This window comes from Triticum dicoccoides, chromosome 1B (assembly GCF_002162155.2).
Source record: "Triticum dicoccoides isolate Atlit2015 ecotype Zavitan chromosome 1B, WEW_v2.0, whole genome shotgun sequence".
NCBI classification, from domain to species: domain Eukaryota; kingdom Viridiplantae; phylum Streptophyta; class Magnoliopsida; order Poales; family Poaceae; genus Triticum; species Triticum dicoccoides.
This window is the reverse complement of record NC_041381.1, coordinates 100,556,917-100,569,444: the sequence shown is the minus strand read 5'-3', so window position 1 is coordinate 100,569,444 and position 12,528 is coordinate 100,556,917.

Below are 12,528 nucleotides of genomic sequence, written 5' to 3'. Positions count from 1 at the left end.
GCGCCAACTCTCAAGGTGAGAAAGGGCAATGCACAGTACCGAAGAGGCTAGCAAAGGCGGAAAGGTGAGAGTGTGTATAATCCATGGACTCAACATTAGTCAAAAGAACTCATATAATTATTGCAAAGATTTAGAAGTCATCAAAAATCAAGTACTATGCGCATGCTCCTAGGGGGATAGATTGATAGGAAAAGACCATCGCTCGTCCCCGACCGCCACTCATAAGGATGCACAAGCTAGGTACACTTCATGTTTCAAATTTGTTACACAACTTTAACCATACGTGCATGCTATGGGACTTGCAAACTTCAACACAAGCATTTGTCAAATTCATAATCACCCAACTAGCACGACTTTGATATTATCACCTCCATATCTCAAAACAATTATCAAACATCAAACTTATCTTAGTATTCAATTCACTCAAAAGAAAGTTTCACATATCTTGAATACCAAGTATATCAACATTAAGCAAATTACCATGCTATTAATGACTCTCAAAATAATCAAAGTGAAGCATGAGAGATCAATAGTTTATTTAAAACAAATCCACCACCGTGCTCTAAAAGATATAAGTGAAGCACTAGAGCAAAAATTATCACGCTCAAAAGATATAAGTGAAGTACTATGAGCAAAAACTATCAAGCTCAAAAGATATAAGTGAAGCACATAGAGTATTCTAACAAATTCCAATTCATGTATGGATCTCTTAAAAGGTGTGTATAGCAAGGATGATTGTCGCAAACTAACAAGAAAAGACACAAATAATACAAGACGCTCCAAGTAAAACACATATCATGTGGTAAATAAAAATATAGCTCCAAGTAAATTACTGATGGAAGTGGAAGAAAGAGGGAATGCCTTCCGGGGCATCCCCAAGCTTTGACTTTTTGGTGTCCTTGGATTATCTTGGGGGTGCCATGGGCATCCCCAATCTTAGGCTCTTGCCACTTCTTGTTCCATAATCCATCAAAAGAATTCACCCAAAACATGAAAACTTCACAACACAAAACTCAATAGAAATCTCGTGAGCTCCGTTAGTGAAAGAAAACAAAAGACTACTTCAAGGTACTGTAATGAAATCATTCTTTATTTATATTGGTGTTAAACCTACTATATTCCAACTTCTCTATGGATTATAAACTATTTTACTAGCCATAGATTCATCAAAATAAGCAAACAACACACGCAAAACAGAATCTGTCAAAAACAGAACAGTCTGTAGCAATCTGTAACTAAAGCAAACTTATGGAACTCTAAAAATTCTACCAAAATAGGAAGTCCTGGAAAATTTGTTTATTGATCTGCAGAAAAAATAATTAATGCAAAATCACATTTCTGTGATTTATTGAATTTTTTCTCGTGAGCGCAAAGTTTCTGTTTTTCAGCAGAATCAAATCAACTATCATTGTAGGTTATCCTATAGGTTCTACTTGGCACAAACACTAATTAGAACATAAAACCACATCAAAACAGAGGCTAGATGGATTATTTATTCCTAAACATAAACAAAAACAAAAACACAAAATAAAATTGGGTTGCCTCCCAACAAGCGCTATTGTTTAACGCCCCTAGCTAGGCATAAAAGCAAGGATAGATCTAGGTATTGCCATCTTTGATTTTCAATTTTTTAGCAGAGTCATGCTCGAATCCGATTGGTTCTTTCTGCTTCCCTTCATACTCGGAAATTTTTAGATCTAAAGAATCCAAGCGCTTATTACAAAGAGTAATCAACATATTCATGCGGTGAAGATTTCCGCTAACATTTTTAAGAGGCTCAAGAAACTTCTGTAAAAAAATTGTTACTTCGCAAATCTTCTCAAACACTTGGCTTTGTTCCTGGGTAGGATCAGATCCTCCCTTTTGGGGTAGTGTTCCCACTATACCCTCTATAATTTCATGCACAATACTGGGATCAATCTCAATGAAATTTCCCTTGGCGATGCAATCCAAGAGTTGTCTATGCGTCATATTTAACCCAACATAAAAATTATGAAGAAGAATTCTAAAGTTCACCTCTAGGGTGCACTTACGATAAGATTCCATCATCCTATACCAAGCATCTTTTAAGTTTTATCCTTGCCTTTGCTTGAAGTGAAGAACTTCAAACTCGGGAGATATAGGACTGGATAAAGAATTAGATCTAAAGAATCCAACCTCTTATTACAAAGAGTAATCAACATATTCATGCGGTGAAGATTTCCGCTAACACTTTTAAGAGGCTCAAGAGACTTTTGTAAAAAAATTGTTACTTCGCAAATCTTCTCAAACACTTGGGTTTCTTCCTGGGTAGGATAAGATCCTCCCTTTTGGGGTAGAGTTCCCACTATTCCTCTATAATTTCATGCGCAATACTGGGATCAATCTCAATGAAATTTCCCTTGGTGATGCAATCCAAGAGTTGTCTATGCGTCATATTTAACCTAACATAAAAATTACGAAGAAGAATTCTAAAGTTCACCTCTAGGGTACACTTACGATAAGATTCCATCATCCTATACCAAGCATCTTTTAAGTTTTCTCCTTGCCTTTTGCTTGAAGTGAAGAACTTCAAACTCGGGAGATATAGGACTAGATAAAGAATTAGACATGATGACAAGCAAGCAAACTAACACACGAGCAAACAGAAAGGAAACGGGAAAAAGGCAAATGGGAAAGAGAGGAGGAGATTGGGAAAGAGAGGGCGAATAAAACGGCAAGGGTGAAGTGGGGAAGAGTAAAATGAGAGGCAAATAATGTAATGCGAGATATGGGGATTGTGATGGGTACTTTGTATGGTTGACTTGCTTGCGTGAGCCTCCCCGGCAACAGCGCCAGAAATTCTTCTTGCTACCTCTTGAGCACTGCGTTGGATTTCCCCGAAGAGGAGAGGATGATGCAGCGTAAGTATTTCCCTCAGTTTTTGAGAACCAAGGTATCAAACCAGTAGGAGACCACGCACAAGTCCCTCGTACCTACACAAAATGATAGCTACACGCAACCAACGTGATTAGGTGTTGTCAATCCCTTCACAGTCACTTACGAGAGTGAGATCTGATAGAGATGATAAATAATATTTTTGGTATTTTTGATAGATAGATGCAAAGTGAAAAGTAAAAGGCAAAGTAAAAACAAGCAAGTAAATAAACCAATAGAGATTGATATGATGAGAATAGACCCGGGGGCCATAGGTTTCACTAGTGGCTTCTCTCGAGAGCATAGATATTCTATGGTGGGTGAACAAATTACTGTTGCGCAATTGACAGAATTGAGCATAGTTATGGGTATATCTAGGTAATGATCATGTATATAGGCATCACGTTCGAGACAAGTAGATCGAAACGATTCTGCATCTACTACTATTACTCCACTCATCGACCGCTATCCAGCATGCATCTAGAGTATTAAGTTAAAAACAGAGTAACGCCTTAAGCAAGATGACATGATGTAGAGGGATAAATTCATGCAATACGATAAAAACCCCATCTTGTTATCCTCGATGGCAACAATACAATATGTGCCTTGCAACCCTTTCTGTCACTGGGTAAGGACACCACAAGATTGAACTCAAAGCTAAGCACTTCTCCCATTGCAAGAACTACCAATCTAGTTGGCCAAACCAAAAAGGATAATTCGAAGAGACTTGCAAAGATAACTCAATCATACATAAAAGAATTCAGAGAAGATTCAAATATTTCCATAGATAATACTGGATCATAAACCCACAATTCATCGGTCTCAACAAACACACCACAAAAAGAAGATTACATCGAATAGATCTCCACAAGAGAGGGGGAGAACATTGTATTGAGATCCAAAAAGAGAGAAGAAGGCATCTAGCTACTAGCTATGGACCCGAAGGTCTGAAGTAAACTACTCACACTTCATCGGAGAGGCTATGGTGTTGATGTAGAAGCCCTCCATGGTAGATGCTCCCTCCGGCGGAGCTCCGGAACAGGCCCCAAGATGGGATCTCATGGATACAGAAGGTTACGGCGGTGGAATTAGGTTTTTGGCTCCCTCTCTGATCTGTCAAGGGTACGTAGGTATATATAGGAGGAAGGAGTACGTCGGTGGAGCAACAGGGGGCCCACGAGGTAGGGGGCGCGCCCAGGGGGGGCGCGCCCTCCATCCTCGTGACCGCCTCTGGCACTTCTTGGAGTAGGGTCCAAGTCTCCTGGATCACGTTCAGTGAGAAAATCACGTTCCCGAAGGTTTCATTCTGTTTGGACTCCGTTTGATATTCCGTTTCTTCGAAACACTGAAATAGGTAAAAAAACAGCAATTCTGGGTTGGGCCTCTGGTTAATAGGTTAGTCACAAAAATAATATAAAAGTGGAAAATAAAGCCCAATATAGTCCAAAACAGTAGATAAAGTAGCATGGAGCAATCAAAAATTATAGATACGTTGGAGACGTATCAGGCATCCCCAAGCTTAATTCCTGCTCGTCCTCGAGTAGGTAAATCATAAAGAAGAATTTTTGATGTGGAGTGATACTTTGGCATAATTTCAATGTAAATCTTCTTGATTGTGATATGAATATTCAGATCCGAAAGATTCAAGACAAAAGTTCATATTGACACAAAAATAATAATACTTCAAGCATACTAATCAAAGCAATCATGTCTTTTCAAAATAACATGGCAAAAGAAAGTTCATCCCTACAAAATCATATAGTTAGGCTATGCTTCATTTTCGTCATACAAAGATGCTCCCAACTTCTATACCCCCGATGACAAGCGAAGCAATTGTTTCATACTTAAATAATCTCAAACTTTTTCAACCTTCATGCAATACAGGAGCGTGAGCCATGGATATAGCACTATGGGTGGAATAGAATATGATGATGGGGATTGTGTGGAGAAGACAAAAAAGGAGAAAGTCTCACATTGACGAGGATAATCAACGGGCTATGGAGATGCCCATCAATTGATGTCAACATGAGGAGTAGCGATTGCCATGCAACGGATGCACTAGAGCTATGAATGCTCAACAAAAGAAAACTAGTGGGTGTGCATCCAACTCGCTTGCTCATGAAGACCTAGGGCAATTGAGGAAGCCCATCGTAGGAATATACAAGCCAACTTCTATAATGAAAGATTCCCACTAGTATAAAAGGACAACTTATGAGACTCACTACATGAAGAACAAGGTGCTACTTTGAAGCACAATATATGAGACTCACTACATGAAGAACAAGGTGCTACTTTGAAGCACAAGTGTGGAAAAAGAGATAGTAGCATTGCCCTTTTTTATTTTCTTTTCTTTTTTTCTTTTTTTTTGGGCCTTTCTTTTTTTTTCTTTTTTTTCTTTTGGGCAATGCTCTAATAATGATGATCATCACACTTCTATTGATTACAACATAAGCATTACAACTCAAAACTTAGAACAAGATATGACTCTATATGAATGCCTCCTGCGGTGTACCGGGATGGTGCAATGAATCAAGAGTGACTTGTATGAAAAATAATGCATGGTGGCCTTGCGACAAATACGATGTCAACTACATGATCATGCAATGGCAATATGACAAAAGTAATGTATGTCATGATGATGATGGTGAAAGTTGCATGGCAATATATCTCGGAATGGCTATGGAAATGCCATAATAGGTAGGTACGGTGGCTGTTTTGAGGAAGATATAAGGAGGTTTATGTGTGATAGAGCATGTCGTATCACGGGGTTTGGATGCACCGGCGAAGTTTGCGCCAACTCTCAAGGTGAGAAAGTGCAATGCACGGTACCGAAGAGGCTAGCAAAGGCGGAAAGGTGAGAGTGCGTATAATCCATGGACTCAACATTAGTCAAAAGAACTCATATACTTATTTCAAAGATTTAGAAGTCATCAAAAATCAAGTACTACGCGCATGCTCCTAGGGGGATAGATTGGTAGGAAAAGACCATCGCTCGTTCCCGACCGCCACTCATAAGGATGCCCAAGACAGGTACACTTCATGTTTCAAATTTGTTACACAACTTTAAACATACGTGCATGCAACGGGACTTGCAAACTTCAACACAAGCATTTCTCAAATTCATAATCACCCAACTAGCATGACTTTGATATTATCACCTCCATATCTCAAAACAATTATCAAGCATCAAACTTATCTTAGTATTCAATTCACTCAAAAGAAAGTTTCACATATCTTGAATATCAAGTATATTAGCATTAAGCAAATTACAATGCTATTAACGACTCTCAAAATAATCTAAGTGAAACATGAGAGATCAATAGTTTCTTTAAAACAAACCCACCACCGTGCTCTAAAAGATATAAGTGAAGCACTAGAGCAAAAATTATCACGCTCAAAAGATATAAGTGAAGTACTATGAGCAAAAACTATCAAGCTCAAAAGATATAAGTGAAGCACATAGAGTATTCTAACAAATTCCAACTCATGTATGGCTCTCTCAAAAGGTGTGTACAGCAAGGATGATTGTGGTAAACTAACAAGCAAAGACGCAAATAATACAAGACGCTCCAAGCAAAACACATATCATGTGGTAAATAAAAATATAGCTACAAGTAAATTACCGATGGAAGTGGAATAAAGAGGGGATGCCTTCCGGGGCATCCCCAAGCTTTGACTTTTTGGTGTCCTTGGATTATCTTGGGGGTGCCATGGGCATCCCCAAGCTTAGGCTCTTGCCACTCCTTGTTCCATAATCCATCAAAAGAATTCACCCAAAACTTGAAAACTTCACAACACAAAACTCAATAGAAATCTCGTGAGCTCCGTTAGTGAAAGAAAACAAAATAATACTTCAAGGTACTATAATGAACTCATTCTTTATTTATATTGGTGTTAAACCTACTGTATTCCAAGTTCTCTATGGATTATAAACTATTTTACTAGCCATAGATTCATCAAAATAAGCGAACAACACATGCAAAACAGAATCTGTCAAAAACAGAACAGTCTGTAGAAATCTGTAACTAATGCAAACTTCTGGAACTCTAAAAATTCTACCAAAATAGGTAGTCCTTGAAAATTTGTTTATTGATCCCCAGCAACAAGAATCAATGCAAAAGCACGTTTCTGTGATTTATTGAATGTTTTCTCGTGAGCGCAAAGTTTCTGTTTTTCAGCAGAATCAAATCAACTATCATCGTAGGTTATCCTATAGGTTCTACTTGGCAAAAACACTAATTAAAACATAAAACCACATCAAAATAGAGGCTAGATGGATTATTTATTCCTAAACAGAAACAAAAACAAAAACACAAAATAAAATTGGGTTGCCTCCCAACAAGCGCTATCGTTTAACGCCCCTAGCTAGGCATAAAAGCAAGGATAGATCTAGGTATTGTCATCTTTGATTTTCAATTTTTTGGCGGAGTCATGCTCGAATCCGGAGGGTTCTTTCCGTTTCCCTTCATACTCGGAAATATTTAGATCTAAAGAATCCAACCTCTTATTACAAAGAGTAATCAACATATTCATGCGGTGAAGATTTCCGCTAACACTTTTAAGAGGCTCAAGAGACTTTTGTAAAAAAATTGTTACTTCGCAAATCTTCTCAAACACTTGGGTTTCTTCCTGGGTAGGATAAGATCCTCCCTTTTGGGGTAGAGTTCCCACTATTCCTCTATAATTTCATGCGCAATACTGGGATCAATCTCAATGAAATTTCCCTTGGTGATGCAATCCAAGAGTTGTCTATGCGTCATATTTAACCCAACATAAAAATTACGAAGAAGAATTCTAAAGTTCACCTCTAGGGTGCACTTACGATAAGATTCCATCATCCTATACCAAGCATCTTTTAAGTTTTCTCCTTGCCTTTTGCTTGAAGTGAAGAACTTCAAACTCGGGAGACATAGGAGCGGATATAGAATTAGACATGATGACAAGCAAGCAAACTAACACACGAGCAAACAGAAAGGCAATGGGAAAAAGGAAAACGGGAAAGAGAGGAGGAGATTGGGAAAGAGAGGGTGAATAAAATGGCAAGGGTGAAGTGGGGGAGAGGAAAACGAGAGGCAAATAATGTAATGCAAGAGATAGGGATTGTGATGGGTACTTTGTATGGTTGACTTGCTTGCGTGAGCCTCCCCGGCAACGGCGCCAGAAATTCTTCTTGCTACCTCTTGAGCACTGTGTTGGATTTCCCCGAAGAGGAGAGGATGATGCAGTAAAGTAGCGTAAGTATTTCCCTCAGTTTTTGAGAACCAAGGTATCAATCCAGTAGGAGACCATGCACAAGTCCCTCGTACCTACACAAAACGATAGCTACTCGCAACCAACGCGATTAGGGGTTGTCAATCCCTTCATGGTCACTTATGAGAGTGAGATCTGATAGAGATGATAAATAATATTTTTGGTATTTTTGATAGACAGATGCAAAGTGAAAAGTAAAAGGCAAAGTAAAAACAAGCAAGTAAATAAAGCGATAGAGATTGATACAATGAGAATAGACCCGGGGGCCATAGGTTTCACTAGTGGCTTCTCTCGAGAGCATAGATATTCTACGGTGGGTGAACAAATTACTGTTGAGCAATTGACAGAATTGAGCATAGTTATGAGTATATCTAGGTAATGATCATGTATGTAGGCATCACGTCCAAGACAAGTAGATCGAAACGATTCTGCATCTACTACTATTACTCCACTCATCGACCGCTATCCAGCATGCATCTAGAGTATTAAGTTAAAAACAGAGTAATGCCTTAAGCAAGATGACATGATGTAGAGGGATAAATTCATGCAATATGATAAAAACACCATCTTGTTATCCTCGATGACAACAATACAATATGTGCCTTGCAACCCTTTCTGTCACTGGGTAAGGACACCGCAAGATTGAACCCAAAGCTAAGCACTTCTCCCATTGCAAGAACTACCAATCTAGTTGGCCAAACCAAAAAGGATAATTCGAAGAGACTTGCAAAGATAACTCAATCATACATAAAAGGATTCAGAGAAGATTCAAATATTTCCATAGATAATACTGTATCATAAACCCACAATTCATCGATCTCAACAAACACACCACAAAAATAAGATTACATCGAATAGATCTCCACAAGAGAGGGGGAGAACATTGTATTGAGATCCAAAAAGAGAGAAGAAGCCGTCTAGCTACTAGATATGGACCCGAAGGTCTGAAGTAAACTACTCAAACTTCATCGGAGAGGTTATGGTGTTTATGTAGAAGCCCTCCATGGTAGATGCCCCCTCCAGCGGAGCTCCGAAACAGGCCCCAAGATGGGATCTCGTGGATATAGAAGGTTACGGTGGTGGAATTAGGTTTTTGGCTCCCTCTCTGATCTGTCGGGGGTACGTAGGTATATATAGGAGGAAGGAGTACGTCGGTGGAGCAACAGGGGCCCACGAGGTAGGGGGCGCGCCCAGGGGGGCGCGCCCTCCACCCTCATGACCGCCTCTGGCACTTCTTGGAGTAGGGTCCAAGTCTCCTGGATCACGTTCGGTGAGAAAATCACGTTCCCGAAGGTTTCATTCCGTTTGGACTCCGTTTGATATTCCGTTTCTTCGAAACACTGAAATAGGCAAAAAACAGCAACTCTGGGCTGGGCCTCCTGTTAATAGGTTAGTCCCAAAAATAATATAAAAGTGGAAAATAAAGCCCAATATAGTCCAAAACAGTAGATAAAGTAGCATGGAGCAATCAAAAATTATAGATATGTTGGAGACATATCACATTTCCATGGCCATTCCGAGATATATTGCCATGCAACTTCCATCATCATCATATACATGACTTGAGCATTCATTGTCATATTTCTTTGCATGATCGTAAGATAGCTAGCATGATGTTTTCATGGCTTGTCCGTTTTTTGATGTCATTGCTATGCTAGATCATTGCACATCCCGGTACACCGCCGGAAGCATTCATATAGAGTCATATCTTTGTTCGAGATATCGAGTTGTAATATTGAGTTGTAAGTAAATAAAGTTGTGATGATCATCATTATTAGAGAATTGCCCCAGTGAGGAAAGGATGAAGGAGACTATGATTCCCCCACAAGTCGGGATGAGACTCTGGACTTTATAAAAATAAAAGAGGCCAAAGAAGCCCAAATAAAAAAAGAGGCCAAAGAAGCCCACCAAAAAGAAAAAAATGAAAGAAAAAAATGAAAAAGAAAAAGAGAAAAAATGAGAGAAAAAGAGAGAAGGGGCAATGTTACTATCCTTTTACCACACTTGTGCTTTAGAGTAGCACCATGTTCTTCATAGAGAGAGCCTCCTATGCTTTCACTTTCATATACTAGTGGGAATTTTCATTATAGAACTTGGCTTGTATATTCCGATGATGGGCTTCCTCAAATGCCCGAGGTCTTCATGAGCAAGCAAGTTGGATGCACACCCACTTAGTTTCTAGTTTGAGCTTTCATACACTTATAGCGCTTAGTGCATCCGTTGCATGGCAATCCCTACTCACTCACAGTGATATCTATTGACGGGCATCTCCATAGCCCATTGATATGCCTAGTTGATGTGAGACTATCTTCTCCCTTTTTTGTTCTCATAACTACCACCATATACCACCATAGTGCTATGTCCATGGCTTGCGCTCATGTATTGCGTAAGAGTTGAAAAAGATGAAGCGCGTTAAAAAGTATGAACCAATTGCTCGGCTCGTCATCAGGGTTGTGCATGATTTGAATGCTTTGTGTGACGAAGATGGAGCATAGCCAGACTATATGATTTTGTAGGGATGAGCTTTCTTTGGCTATGTTATTTCGATAAGACATAATTGCTTGGTTGGTATGCTTGAAGTATTATTCTTTTTATGTCTAATGATAGACTATTGCTTTGAATCACTCGTGTCTTAATACTCATGCCATGATTAGACATATGATCAAGATTATGCTAGGTAGCATTCCACATCAAAAATTATCTTTTTTATCATTTACCTACTCGTGGACGAGTAGGAATTAAGCTTGGGGATGCTGATACGTCTCCGTCGTATCTATAATTTTTGATTGTTCCATGCCAATATTATTCAACTTTCATATACTTTTGGCAACTTTTTATACTATTTTTTGAGACTAACATATTGATCCAGTGCCAAGTGTCAGTTCCTGTTTGTTGCATGTTTTATGTTTCGCAGAAACCCAATTTGAAACAGAGTCCAAACGGGATAAAAATGAACGGAGAATTATTTTGGAATATTTGTGATTTTTGGGAGGAAGGATCAACGCGAAACGGTGCCCGAGGTGGCCACGAGAGTGGCCCACGCAACCCCTCCAGGGGGGCGCGCCCCGCTATCTCGTGGGCCACCCGTAAGGTGGTTGATGCCTTCTTTGGCCGCAAGAAAGCTAATTTTTGGAAAATGATCTGGGCGAAGGTTTCAGTCCAATCGGAGTTAGGGATCTCCAGATATAAAGGAAACGGTGCCAGGGCAGAATCAGAGAACGCAGAAACAGAGAGATAGATCCAATCTCGGAGGGGCTCTCGCCCCTCCCAAGCCATGGGAGCCAAGGACCAGAGGGGAAACCCTTCTCCCATCTAGGGAGAAGGTCAAGGAAGAAGAAGAAGAAGGGGGGCTCTCTCCCCCTTGCTTCCGGTGGCGCCAGAGCGCTGCCGGGGGCCATCATCATCACCGCGATCTTCACCAACACCACCGTCATCTTCACTAACATCTCCATCACCTTCCCACCTCTATCTAGAGCGGTCCACTCTCCCGCAACCCGCTGTACCCTCTACTTGAACATGGTGCTTTATGCTTCATATTATTATCCAATGATGTGTTGCCATCCTATGATGTATGAGTAGATTTTGTTGTCCTATTGGTGGTTGATGAATTGCTATGATTGATTTAATTTTCTTGTGGTTATGTTGCTATCCTATGGTGCCCATCATATGAGCACGCGTGTGGATCACACCATAGGGTTAGTTGTATGGTTATAGGACTATGTATTGGAGGGCAAGAGTGACAGAAGCTCCAGACTAGCATAGAAATTGATACATACGGGATTGAAGGGGGACCAATATATCTTAATGCTATGGTTGGGTTTTACCTTAATGAACACTAGTAGTTGTGTACTGCTTGCTAATATTCCAATCATAAGTGCATAGAATTCCAAGTCAGGGATGACATGCTAGCAGTGGCCTCTCCCACATAAAACTTGCTATCGGTCTAGTAACGTAGTCAATTGCTTAGGGACAATTCTGCAACTCCTACCACCACTTTCCCACACTCGCTATATTTACTTTATTGCATCTTTATATAAACAGCCCCTACTTTTTATTTACATGTTCTTTATTATCTTGCAAACCTTTCCAACAACACCTACAAAGTACTTCTAGTTTCATACTTGTTCTATGTAAAGCGAACACCAAGCATGCGTAGAGTCCTATCAGTGGCCGATAGGACTTGAGAGAGTATTTGTTCTGCCTTTAGCTCCTCGTTGGGTTTGACACTCTTACTTATCGAAAGAGGCTACAACTATCACGTATACTTGCGGGTTATCAAGACCTTTTTCTGGCGCCGTTGCCAGGGAGTCATAACGTGGGGTGAATATTCACGTGTGTGCTTGTTTTCTTTATCACTAAGTAATTTTTATTTGCTGTTCTAAG